Source organism: Pyxicephalus adspersus, chromosome 10 (genome assembly GCF_032062135.1).
Source record: "Pyxicephalus adspersus chromosome 10, UCB_Pads_2.0, whole genome shotgun sequence".
In the NCBI taxonomy this organism is placed as follows: domain Eukaryota; kingdom Metazoa; phylum Chordata; class Amphibia; order Anura; family Pyxicephalidae; genus Pyxicephalus; species Pyxicephalus adspersus.
In genome coordinates, this window is record NC_092867.1 from 37,562,801 (window position 1) to 37,577,630 (window position 14,830).

General features: G+C 35.5%; 1 protein-coding gene across 2 annotated transcripts in view; it reads right to left on the reverse strand.

The window, feature by feature from the left end:
- CHST3 (carbohydrate sulfotransferase 3) overlaps positions 1–14,830 on the reverse strand; it is a 73,985-nt gene that overhangs the window by 29,189 nt on the left and 29,966 nt on the right. For both annotated transcript variants that reach the window (XM_072423279.1, XM_072423277.1), the window contains exon 2: positions 8,577–8,679. The gene's annotated coding sequence lies outside the window, so the exon portion shown is untranslated. The remainder of the gene's footprint in view (positions 1–8,576; positions 8,680–14,830) is intronic.

Genomic DNA, 14,830 nt, shown 5'->3' on the forward strand with positions numbered 1-14,830 from the left:
TCTACTAACAGCTTGGCCGATCATCTTGTGGCTTTTTAGCCATCAAATGCTGGGCAGATCCTCCTTTTCATTTCTCCACTACAGACCAAAACTCCACTCTCCTAACCTGTGACTGCTCCCATCAGAGATACAGCACTGCCCTCTTTCTCCATCTCTCCTCCAAGACATTCTCATCTTTTACTTTCACTTTTTGGACCCAGTGCAACCTGACCCCTGGTATTTAGCAAAGTCTATGCTACACAACATTATCTGTGTAATGGCTGAATATAGCAAACAACAGCTCCGTCAATTGCTTTAAAGGGAAAACCATTACTTATTTATGAAAAAGCAGTCCCTTACATCTAAAAGCCAAATTTCTAAAGTGTCCAGGTGAGTTTCTTCTCATTTTTTGTATTACTTTTATTTTAAATAAATGGTTTATAATAGATAAAAATGACATTGTTACCAGGCCTAAACAGTGTTCTCTACAAAAGAAAGGAATCAGTAGTCACGTCTCCCACCACTCATTGAATTGTCAATATCCAGGTTTGTTGGATGTTTGGTCCCAGTCTGTGCTCTGGGGTTCCTTAAGCTATGCCCAGTGTTACTAAAAAAACAATGTAATGGCAAACTGGCCATTGGGAGGAATTACAAAAAAAAACTACACACCTTTATATGTATCACCTTGCATGGTTATGCACTGACTGATCTTCAAAACATCTGGGCAGCAGAAGACTTCTTTTCATGACCTTTTTATAAAAGGTTACAAAAAGGTGAAACTAATCTTCTCTGGGACAGAAAGTCTTCCAAAATAGACAAAGACAGGAAAACTAAACAGACAGATGTCCCTCTAAAATCTCCCTTTAAATCTAAAACAAAAATTGGCTATATGTATACTAAAAAAAAAGGTAAATAAAATTGACCCAAACCCACTTTCACCGAACTGAACAACCATCTAAAAATCAATCTGTTACTAGAACATTTTAATGTACTGACCTACGAGTGGCTGTAACTGACCCTCCTATAAGAAAATCAATCACAAAGTTCAGGTTCTCCATTATTATTATAAGGCAGTATTTATATAGTGCCAACAATATACGCAGCACTGTACAATAAATAGGGGTTGCAAATGACAGAAAGATAACAAAAATAAAAGGGGACAGGATTCTGCTCAGATAAGCTTACAATCTAAGAGTAGGGAGAAGAGCACACAATTGGAGGAGGGGGGGGGGCTAATTAAAGTGATTATTAGGCATACTCTTACTATAGCTGGTGTAACTGGAGACTTCCAGTAATGGTGGATCCATTTACTAAGCAGCTCATTTAGCCTAATGCACAAGCCCCTTTGTTGCACACATGCCATGTTACTGTGTTCCATTATTTTTTCTGACCTGCTTAATGCACTTTTTGCAGGACCTGTTTCTTATACTTGGAGACAGAACCTAAAACTTGTAGTTACCAAGACTGGAGAAGATAGGCTACCATGAGGGAACAAACGAAAATAAAAATGTACCTATTGTATCGGTTAAATAGAGAAATCGTTGTGTAGCTGATTTAGGACAGTCCAATAAACGTTTGGATACAGTTAAAGTAAAAAAACTGAATAAACTAAAAAATATTATCACCTAGCAATAAAAATACGGCTAGATAGATAAAACAACATGTGATGGAAATTTAGGTCTGTTTTATTTAAGTTGCTGTGTTGATTGAGTCAAAATAAAACGTCTGCATTTTTTCAAATGCTACATTCTGAACCAACGTGTTTCAATCTTTTCACATCATTCAAAGCATTTCACAGTTAGCTTTCAATTTTCATTGCGTGTTTGCAGAGGTGTTACATTGGTCTTGTTTTTATTTGCAGTGCTGGTGGTTAATCTGCCTCTTAAATGCTGAGTGGAAAAATACGTCTAAGATGTCCATAGATATGAGACGTTATCTGGTTAATAATAGAATGAAAAAGTATTAAAAAAGTTCATTCTAAACTTGTACATAGCCAATCCCTATAGGTAAGAATCTATTAACCATGCTGAATGCTATTCCTATAAATGAAGGACACAACCACATATGTCTGCTCAATGCACAAGCATGGACATTGTGATAGTGACACCCAACAAAAGGTAATATTGAAGAACTCAATTACTGTAATAACATTTTTCATTGGTCACTTTTCTATAATGAACATTCCCAAATGAGTAACACAAATAAATGTAAAATAGTTCTAAATGCCCATAAATGTAAAGGTAATTCCAAAGCATTAAAGTTTTCTTTTACAGAATACAGGAACATCATTTATTTTAATCCCCTACATACTTAGATATTAATTACATCCTTTGGTGAAGACAAAACACAGAGCGATGCATGGGAAATATACTACATTTTTCAGCCTAGAATTTATATACACCAGAGATGTGAGTCAGGAGATTTTTTTGGCATAGGAATATTTTTACATACTAATTTATTATGTGTTTTATGAACACAGTTTAGATACGTAATGCTTTCTGAGTCATTAAACTGAAACAAGCATGCAGATCAGGAGTCCTAAATTTACATTAGAAAACTTGCCCCATATCTGTGATCCAGAAAGTGCTTACATGGTATGTAAACCTTAACAATTAACTTTTGCTATTTGCTAACTTCTCAGATGTTAAATATAAATAGTGGTTACTGCTAGGAGCAAATTAACAAATAAAAAGAAAACTAATATGGCCATGTAATCTAAGGACTGGCTCAGTAGCTGGCACGCTGGCCTTTCCCATTCGAATCTTGTCCAGGACACTATCTGCATGGAGTTTGCAGGTTCTCCCTGTGTTTGTGTTGATTTCCTCCGAGTACTGTGGTTTCCTCCAACATCCCAAAAACATGCAGTTAGGTTAACTGCCTTCCCCTTCAAATTGGCCTTAGACTGTGGTAATGACATATGATTATCTTAGGGACCTTTAAAGGGACAATTAGTGATATGACAATGGACTTCGCAAAACTCTGTATAATATGTTGGCGCTATACAAACACAAGTAAATAAATATCAAATTTGTGTTCCTAGAATTCAATACAGTTTAACCCAGAGAGCAAACATAAAGGTTCCCGCAAAGCTGAAGAGTATCTAAGTTCCCATGTAGCGGGGCTTCCCTTGCACTCCAAGAATTAAATGCTTGTTTATGTCTTGAAAGTGTTACCTCCTCCTAAGCATACCAACTTTTGGGTTACCTACCCTTCTCTAGCTCAACAAACAGCTCAGTACTAGGGTATTCTATCATCTGACCCAAACAGAAGAGCCTGGGTAGCACTTTAAATGTACAGTGATTTTGTACAGCAAAAGTGTTTTATTTTTCCCCTTGGTCCTGATGAAGAAGCCAACTCGAACCAGGCTTGACCCATACAGTAACTAGTGAAAGGGATTGTTGAATAAAAAAATATTAAGGATCAGATTACCAACACACGCCTCAAGCATGGCATGTGTCTGTTTTTTTGGTATCTGAATGTATGTATACACCTTTATACTTATTTTGTTTTTATACTTTCTTTAGTATGTATTTCTGTAGTAAGGCAGAACTAGAACAGAATTGCCTGTACAGAATTGTACATTAGGATACAACACCGAGGGCGGACTTCCTTGAAATAACAGAATATTTTCATTTATGCTCATTATTGCAGACTTATGGGGCAATTAAATCTTTAGTGAGTCACTCTTGCCATGCCTTGTTTGTTTAGCTATTTAACAGCCCAAACATTTAACCAGACACAGCCTAAGGTTGACATTAACACCCCATTAAGGTGACAGGGTAAAAAAAAAAAATCACACCTATTGTTGCTGTTTTTTCTAAAACATTTTAACCTGTTTCCAGAATAATGACTCCATGTTTATATCATCTTCGTCACACCCATGGGATAGTACCAAGGTAAAACTTTGTAGGAAAGCTGTACCAGCTATGACTTATTAGTCAAGGCTGTGCAGTACACATGGATAAGCTCATAAAAATTTTATTGGAAAACAGCAGGACCATGGATAGAAAAAGGTCATTAAAACCACATATATCAATTGCTATGAACATACCACTACCTAATGGCATAATCACAAATCACAGTATGAGAAAGTATGCACATACATCCATATAAACAACATGCTAACAAAAAGGACCAACTTTTTAAGCAGTGATTCTTCTTCTTTCCACACTACATGGTACTAAGGAGATAACTACAACTGTGATCATGTTTTTACTAACCCATAGTGCTCTGGAAATTCTTTGTCATGTACATTTGTAAAAAAAAAAAATAATAAAAAATAAAAAGAATGTGTATACAGTTTGTAAAACAATATACATAAAAAGACATAAAACTGAAGCCAAACCGTTATAATTTCTATATATTCAATACCAATATGAAGCTAGCTGTAATCCATAGCACCTAATAAATAAGAATCTTTCAGTATAGTGAGGTCCAATCAGTGAATTGTCATATGAAATGATCTTTGTACTATGCCTATTTTTTTTTTTAGAAAATTAGAAAAGGTAATAGAGTTCACACGTGGTGCAGTCCCCCACTTCTTCCTTTTTTTACTCTTAAAGGCTAAGGCCATAGGGGCCTGTCTGTGTTGCAAGCTTTGTAGCCCATGTTCCTCTGCAGTTGGCTACACAATTGCCCTGTGCATGTAATAATTTCTTTATACATCCTGTAATTTTACAACACTGTATTTCAAGCTAACACATCATAGTCAATGGAACAGCATACTTTTAACCTGCATAGACAAACACGCTGACTACAGTATATTTTATCTTGCTATGCAAATTTAAAAAAAGACAGTACATTATCCAGTTACAAATAAATAATGCAGAACAAGTTTACTTTAAAAAACAAATGCTGACTTCAATAACATCAAAGTGTTCTGTTTTGTCTGGGTAGCAGTATTCAAAGGACGACAGCTACTCCAAAAGCTGTGACTTGTGAGCTCTGTGATAGAGACAAGGACGGCCTATTTCTTTAGAGACTAAAATTGTGCCAACACTTAGCTACTGACTTTGCAATTTTCCCTGGAGAAGTATCATTACAATGTTCTGTGCTCCTTCTGCACTGCTGGACAAAGTTTACATGGGACTGGTCAAACTATACATATATATATATATATATATATATATATACACTCATAGCAGGTTTTTATTTTTAGAAAGTAAAATGTTTAAATCAGAGATTCCAAAAGGAAAGGAATTCATGGAAATAGAGTCCTATGTTGTTTTGTGAAGGTACAAGCCTCTTTATGTATTGCACAAGTAGAAAAACCCAGGGGTATTCAAAGAAATTATTTAGTCCAATCTGGCCATGGGGGGTGTTATGGTTAATCTAATGTAGAAGACAGAGCGATAATACATTAACTGGGTGAATGTGAGAATCCTTGCACACAGTAACTTCAGAGTTACTGAACTGTGAAACAGTGGAGAAAACAAATATCCAAACATGGAAAGGGAATTTAAAAAAAAAGCAAAATATAAAAATACTGTACAAGCAGAATTGTCTGAAATAAAAAAGCCACGCTCTAATATTTCATTGGACCCCCTTTAACTTTATTATGGCACACATTTGCAGTAGTATTGTTTGGAAAAAAGTATACAATGCCAAAACATTTAATTCCCTCCAGAGTTGTATTATTTTTTAACTTTGATGATGGAAGAGTCATGTAAAGCCTTCTTCAGCACATTCCAAAGATTCTCATTAGGGTCAAGGTCTGGACTGTGTGGTGGCCAATCCTTGTGTGAAAATAATTTCTTTTGCTGCCTGAACCAATCTTTCACAATTTGAGCCTGACAAATCCTGGCATTTTAATCCTGCATAAGGACGGTGCCATCAGAGAAAAAACATTTCCATTGATGGATAAACCTAGTCAATCAAAATAATCAGGTTGTCAGTTGACCTCATTTTAAGATTGATGAACCTTTACACTGAATAATGTCTGAATAATGATGGAATAAAGAAAAGCAAATGAAGGCATTGCTATAGGGAGTACTCAGCTCACTTACTGATCCCCATTCCGGCCCCTCTTGCTGCATCCTTAAAAAAACTCCTTATACATATTTTTATTCTTGGTGTCTACAAGTGGTCATGTGATGTCATTGGTCTTCTTCTTCCAATGGTGAGCCCCATGTAGCCTAATGATTCTTTTCTAATAAAAAATGTGTTTTTGTTGCTCTCTCTGTTCCCACTATGAGTTAGTTATGGCAGTGAGAACATACAGAGGAAATAAAATCCTGATGTATGTATTATACTGCAATGTTATATTGAACCATAAATATAATATATTTTAACTTGTTTTCTTGTGACTTGAAATGATTCTTGTGCTCACATGGCTTAGATATTCTCATTTCTGATTACCAGCAGCAAAACAACAAAAACATTTTACAAAGTGTTTATCTGAGACATCAGAAGTTGCCATTAAACATTCAAAGCAAAAAAAGTTTTGTTTAGAAAGATTTTGTTTTATATTTATATTTGCAGATTCCTATTGCTTATAGTTTGTGTTTGTAACTGTTAGAGGAAACATTACCTATGTTTTACTGGACATGGCTTTGTTTTATTATAGAAGGATACATGTATATAATATTTTACCAAAATTTGTACAAATGATTATCATAATAGTATATGAAATTGCTCATGAAGTAAACTGCAATGGGATATTTATGTAATAAATATATTAGAAAAATATTTCATCATGCCTGTTCGTAGAGCTTTATTCATTATTCCACGTGAACATCAAATGTACTACCACTTTTTTTGCAGGATAATTATGAAATAACAAAGTTAGCTACCCCATGTTCATCTTCAAAGTGAATCTTTAATGCCATATTAGTTTTGCCTTCATTTAGCTACCCTCAACAGAATATAGTGACCTCCCTTTCCTATGTCACTCCATTCAGCCAGGAAATGTCCTGTGTTAGCTATAAGTCCTTGAAGTCACAGCTTGGACAAAGCCATGGGCTTCCTGTGGGATAGTGCCCATTGGCCAAGTGCTGTCATATTAAATTAGTAATATGCGGTTTCATACCTGAAAGAACTTGGTATGTCCTTCGGTTAATGACAAGTAGTGTAGAATAAAGAAAAGCAATTATGGAGCAATGAAGGATCAAAGCAAACATACTATTTTGACCCTCATCAGAAACACAGATTTGTTTTAATGTTGAAAAATACTGTATTTGTTTGACAATTGTTATACATGGGCCTTGAAGTCTACTGTCATTAGGACCAGAATTATCACCTTATACCCTCACCCTTTACTCCTCAAACTAAGCCCCAAAATATCAATCATCAAATTCAGCCACGGTGACTGGTTTTTACTGGTGGGTTTTGTTAAGCAAATATAAGGGCAGGGGCTATAATTTCACGAGAAATGTTGGGAACTACATATGAGCATGTTAAAGCCTCCACTAGCACATGAAAATAGATACTTGTATTACCTTTGCGAGTACTATTAATTTGCCTTTTCCCTTTAAATGTATATACAATAAAGACTAGATATTGAAAAATATATTTAAAGACTTGTCAGTAGTTACAAATGTGTTGTTCAAAACATCCTGTCAATGCAAAGCTATTCTGGTACTTAGAAGCTGGCCACAATTTCCTGTCCACAAGCTTATAACTGGTTTCTTTTATATTCATTTTGTTCCAGCATCAACTGTTTATGCCCCAAGTCATTTCCAAAAGATATAGGAGGTGTTCTAAAAAAAAACTTTATGACTTCTGACATTCTCTTTTTTTCTCATTTCTGGTACTGTTTGGTTAAGGTTAAAGGTAACGCGGTTTCACCTTATTTACCAACACTCGCAAAATTACCATTCACTTTGAATGGAACTGAACAGCACCTACTCTCCTGGTAAACCAGCTTCATCAGAGGTTAAACTGAAAATAGTTCTAGGTCGCTTGAAGGTGACATAAATCTCTTGGTGTGGGTAAACTATTGCCAGAATAGCCTAGTATGCACCATATTTGCCTTTTTGTAGGCAACATGCAGCAGAGACAGGCTCAGGAACCTGTCACCCCTACATCTCCAAAATCTGTTGTCCTCACCACCAACTCCATGGCAGACATCTAGGTCCATGGCTATCCTCTTCTGCCATTAGACGGTACAACATATAGGGTCAGTAGGAAAAAAAACAAAACACTACCAGGGGCCAAGGATACACTTTTGGTCAGACTTTGCATATTTTTTCTACCAAAAAACTCAGGTTTAGTGACTTTTTGTTTAATGGGATTAGGTCTAATGGGTTTAAAGTGCTTCTGTTGCAAGAAAACCTATTATAGTAAAATGTTTATTGTAATAACATACATTTCCTTGTCTATAATCACTCTCTGTATCACTTATTATATTAGTAAGTTGAGGAAAAACTTAATCAGTCTGCTGCTGGGCAGACGGAGAGGTGAACACGCTGTATTAAAGTAAAGGTAAATCACCAACCTAGCTCTGCTGACTTTTAGTACCGTATATATCTTGGGATTGCCTAGCCAAACCTATCAGTCCTTTGGTAATTAAAACCACTCCATCAATGTATTTTGTGTATTTAGCAGTTTACATTCAGAACGTATTCAAAACTGCAAGTTCACCAAAAGTGATAACATACCTTATTCTCAGTGCAGTCAAACATACTGCTCACTTTAGATCTCAACAAAAGGCTTTGTGTGGTTGTGGAAATGTCACACCTCAATAGGACCCACAGGAATGCTCTGGGAAGAGATAGAAGAGAGACATGAATATACATAGGCAAGTAAATATTGGCTGTTTTAATAAAAAATCAGCTTGATGCAACAAGAATAACTGATGATAATTGACCATTATAGGCAAAAGCTAAACATCTTTATAAAGCTAAGCTAGAGGGAAAAATTACCATTGCCGTAGGGCTACCTCTACACTGCAAGGGTTTAATGTTTCAATAAATGTAAAGGGACTAAGGCTTTAAACCAGCTTAATGTTTAAAGTATCCTAGAAACTGTATTATACCTATATTGCTGTATTTTTATTATTTCACAATAGTTATTACATTTTTTTTGTCTTAAGATCGAGGACGGTCATTTGAAAATGTGAGTACGCGGAAAGTATTTCCTGATCCCTGTGTTTATATTCTATTTTATTTACTGATTTTTGCAGAGTTGCTCACTATTTTGTAAGGTGAATAAGTAACTGGATAGTTTTAGAACACATTAACTTGTGCTGGTTTTAGAAAGGTATCCAAGTCTTTGTTTGCAAACAAGAGATTAGAGATGGACATTAAATGTGCAGAAAGCCGTGACATTTCTAACCCGCCAGTTAATAAATCCTAAGAAGAACACAAAAGTGACACAGCTTTTAGGCATCACAAAACGTACCAAGTAAGAGCTTATGTATATATTTTATCATATATATATTACCGTAGATCCATTTTGTTAGATTATTACTATATGTGAAAATGTAGGTCATTGTCAATGTAACTGATCCAGATGGCTGTTTTAAAGTGTATGTAAACCACATTTCTCTATTTCAGGATTTCATGATGTTTGACACAATGTCACATTGTATACATTGCAAATATGTTGTACAGCTCCATCCAGTGAGCGTTTGCTGTTGCAGGCTAACAATGACAAGCCATTTTCATGCAATTAGCAGCACAATTGTCAGCTTGTCAGCTACGCTCCTTCAATTTGAAGTTGGGTTGTCTATCTAATAGACCTGACAGACAGCCCAAACGGAAGCATAGCATGCAACATGCTGCCTGTAGTGCTGCGATTTAGAAGGCAGGGATTTAGCATCGCCAGCCTGAATAGAGTAATACATTTATTGGGAAATAGTAATGAGTAGTACTGTTAGAAAAAAAATAATTTTACAAATACAAAAATGGTTTGCTAAAGGAAACTCTATAAAGTAATCCAAATTCCCAAACCTAAAGAAAAAACGAAAATAGATAGAGAGGTTTACAATATTTGCACATTAGAAACTTCCTTTTAGGATAAATATGACTAATATTTTTTTAACATTTTACTGCTGAGAATTACATAGTAGTGTGATGTCTGATGAGTTCAGAGGTTGCCCACAGCCATCTGAGACACACCTATGGAACTTCTGGGAACCTGGTAATCTCATCGGTGTAACATGTGGCAGGCATAGAAATGTCCAACAAGAATTCCAATGCTCAGGCACATATTTCAAGATTAACCCTATAATGAGGATACACATGGACACCATTTAACAGGTTCTGTTCTTATCAAGATTTCAATTGTATTCATAACAATCCAAGGCAATTCACAAGAATAAACTTTCCCTACATTCTAGTATTTGGTCTGTAAATATACCATTAAAAGAGTTTTAACATATCTGTTCAATAGGTGCAAAAATATCTGTTGTTCTCTCCAGAAATGCTATGAGCTAATAATTCTGTTTTCATTCTGTTTTCATTCTGGAATTCTGTTCTCCAAATATGGAGAAGGCAAAATTTTGTGAAGTTCTGTTCTAGGGTGATATTACTTTTTCTATATGGATACAGAAAGATTATTGTAAGTATTGTCACCCTAGAACAAAAAGTGTGTTACTGGCAGGATCACCCTGTCAAAGCCAGAAAAAGAAACTTATATAGCCACCACATTTAAGGACTGATACGCTAGAACGCTTTAAAGATCAATAAATAAATATCAGTTAACCCCACTGATTTTTAACGCCACCAAAGTTCATAGAAGAGTCAACCTATACTTCATATTATTGTAAGTTATTAGCTGATACAAGTTGGCTCACCAAAATAGAAATTGCAGAACATAAATCTTTGGTATAAATGAAATTGCATGTGCTTAACTTATTACACTCATTATGGATTTATCATGCCAGAGAAAGCATTCATTTTTACCAGCCCTAACCAAAGCAGTGATCTGCCCATGTAAAGTTTTATTTATTGGCCTGTCCTCACTTTGTTTTTTCACATGCAGGGGTGACACAGACACCCCTGTGTAAGCTTCAAGTTGCTCTAATAGGAGCTTTCACAGGGTTGAGGACTCCAATGTGACAATGTAAGCCAATCACCAAGCACCAGCACTGGTATATGAAGTACCTGGGAGTACAAATAATTTTCATTGTGTTTGCCTGCTGAAATTAGCAGTGGGGAAGTGAAGAAAATGTCTAACAATAATAAAATGTCTGTATAAAGTAATAATAAAAATGTTATTGAAAACTTTCTCTGTATATTGTCCAAAATTGCAAATGCTAAAATCTTCCTACCAAACAAAATAACCAAAGGGGTTTAGGTTGTGGTTTTTCTGTGTACACTAGTAAAAGAAAATGTGTGAAGCAAAGTACTGTGTATGTTTTACAGTGCAGAAGAGCCATAAAGAGAATTTTATTACACAAGCCTTGTAGGGATGTATTGTGTCTTACAGGGTAATAAATCAAGAAGACAAAAGCTTTGTAAAGTTATAATTGTCACATGAACCATTACTGTCTCTTTTACTGTCTTTTTTTTTTCAAAGAACTATGCTGATGGCTATTAAAGACTTGCTACTGTTTGATCACTCTAGTATAATTTAACAAGCTTTAATAAATGTCGCAACAATACCACTTTAACCCAATAAAGATGCTTCATTCAGGAGGGTGAGTGGATCCATTAGTGCTATAATAGACCATAAGCTCTAAATCCGTTATGAAAGTAGAAAGAGTTTCTGGGAGCTGAAAAGGCATGGACAGACCACGAGGCACAACTAGCAATAAAAGTTTCAATTAAATTACAATTGACTGCTTGTGATGGGCAACATAGCTACCTCTGCCTATTTATTTGTCTAGTTTTATTGGTATGGTCCTCCCTGTTAATCCCTCTTTGATTCTAGTTGGTACAGACATTTTGGTCTGGGCACTCTGAGCTTTCTCATGGCTACATTTGACTTTCCACTACAAAGACAGCGATCAGGTAAGATATTGAGGCCAAGATATAAAGGAGAGAACGGATTATCAAAAATTATGTTTTTATATACAAAGGCATCTAGAAAAAGTGCCAAGCCGTTACTCTATTATCCTGCATGTATGGCGATCAATCCGTTTTTATAAACCTAGCTTTTTTAAAGTAGCTATTAGAAAAAATTACAAAAAATGTAGTGGGGACATGCAATTTAACCGGTAGCCCCATAATAATAATACTCTGGATTCAACCTCAGTTTCTTATTGAAGAGTTAAACTGCAGGTGGATTAAACTGCCAGGTCAGATCAGCGAGTGGCTGTCTATACTAACAGAGTATAGGCAGCTATGACATATCGACACAGAACAAATATAAAATAGGACCAATTGTAGGATGTTTGACCACAGAGGAGATGGGATCCTTCAAACATGGCAGTAGATAATTGTATAAACAAGTTTTAGTTGAGCACCAGTCCAGTATTCTATTAAGATGTGAAGCAATATGTTATTTTTTCCAGCTTTACTAACATATGTAAATATTTTTTCCTCTTTTTTTCGTTATAATTATGCCATTTTAGGTTAGATAATTTGGAACATGTCTATCCCGAGGTCATGTGAATAACAGGCTTTTTTTATTTATATCAGGGAATCTGAACCAGGGTTTCTCCAGATTATGCTAGGGGTTTCTTGAGATTTGACTGATAGACATGTTATGATGACATTTGTGGTCAATGTCACCTGGCAGAGTCACTAGCATGACACCAAATCCATATTGTCTTTAAGGGGGGGGGTATTCTTTCAACTGACCACCAGTGTAAGGTGTACTTATTCAATTGACCTACTGTAGATTCAGTTCCCTTAAACCTGAAATATATTTCAAGGGTTCCTCAACAGTAAAATGTTGGGAAAGTCGGAAAGATTAGAACATCAATTAGCTTTGATTGTTGTGGTCCATTACAGAGATTTTCCTTCACTTCCTGTGTGGTAACAAAATGGGCATCTCCATAATACATCTGTTGTAAATTTTAAGGACAAGTTGCCCCACAGTGTCTGCAGCTACATAGGTCAGCAAAGGCCTTGTTTTAAAGCTCATTTACTGATTGTTGGGCATATAGAAATGCTTACTTTTCTAAAACCTGGACTTAGGTTTACATTTTTAAATCCTTCATTTAGGAAATTCCAATTTTAGCAAGCTTTATGGTTATGAGTTTAGTATTTCTTTTACTTACACTGCGAATAAATACATTTTGGGTCCTGAACACTGTCAAATTCAAACATCCCAAATGTTCAAGAACAAATAAAAAGTTTCACAATACACACAATACCTTGTTGATAAGCAACTGGATCCCAACAGAATCCAAACTGTATTCCAGTATGTAATAGAAATCAAGGCACCCCATACACAAGTGAGTTAAAAGGAAATTATAAAGTAACCCTTCTTTGCGGATAATCATTTAATCTAAAGGCACTTTTTTAAACAGAATTGTTCAGTGGAGTGGGGGCTTTTCATGAGTGCAAACAGTCATGGATGATTCTGTAAGAGAGCCCAGTAGACTATTATTCAAACAGAAGTGAACTTGAAACTGGACAGGAAGATAAAATGAAAGCATGCTCTACTATAAAAGAGTGATTATCATAGAATGCTTTAAAGTTCTGAAATATTTAATCCTAGCTAGTACTAGCTGATTGGTGAGAACAGCACAGACAGGTGGGTACCAAGCATCTCATCACAGAGAAACCAAGCAAAAGAGGGTCAATCTCTGCAACCTGTGTGACTATGAATGTAATAAACATTCATTTTACAGTTTTCTTTTTAGTAATGATGATCCAGAATTCAAAGAAACACTGTGCTAAGGGGAATACATTGGTTTCCACATAAACCATCTTTCAGAAAATGCATATCAAGTTAATCCAACATCTTAAAGACTTTCCGAGTCAATACAGTTGAACTAAACTACACTGATCAGGCCTGACATCAGGCTACATGCCATTATTGGTTGGAGACTCCATAAGTATCTTCATAAGATGTTGGAGGATCAAAATGACTGCTAGGCAGTTAATTTTTCTTGTGTGTTTTTGATGTGATGCCAGGATTGTTTCCCATGCAATTCACACAATGAACATGAAGTTGCACATTCTGTACCACATTCCACCTTCTTATTGAGTGAGATAGCCTAAGTTGAGCTTGGCAAACTCTAGAAGTTCAGACAAGTTTAGTTCAGTCCTGGCATCATATGACCAACCTTACCAACTGGATCTTTCCCTTTGAGTTTCCAATATCTTACAGCATAAACACAGATTTGACTTGAACTCCAAAGCTTGGCGATTGTCTACTCTCACTTTCATTTGATCCAATAAAACCTAAAACTACTGATCTCCTGCAGCTATTTCCTGTCTTTATACATTTATTCCAGAGATAACTGTAGACAATTTCAAAGCACAGACAATCCAATCATCAGGTGTATTGAAATGGACAATTTTAGGCTGATGGACTGCTGGATGAATATCGCCTGAGACAAAAACTATGAAGGGCAACCAAATGAGACAACCATTGTCAATTCCAAAAGAGAAGGAAGCAGTTTGGTGCCTCCCACTCGTCGTCCTTCTTCAATCTCTAAAGAAATGAAAAGAACTGTTTGTACAGCACATGTACCATCACTGAAAACATTCACAAGGGATCATTTCCTGCAATTGAAATTTGACGTCTGTACTTAGAATTAGTGTTCAGCCCAAGCTTATGTGACAATAATAATTTGGAGAGAGGGTCTAAGCGTTATTCTTTGAACCTCATACAAATATTGCAAGTTCAAGTAATTTTAAAAATTAGAAAGTAACTTTTAAATTACATTTATATGTTAAAGTATATATGTGAATTGAGTGACTAGTATTACATATACTTCAAAGAAATGTGCTTTCCTTGGATTTGAGAACATATAATTTAACATTAAACCTAAAATATGTTATTTTACTGC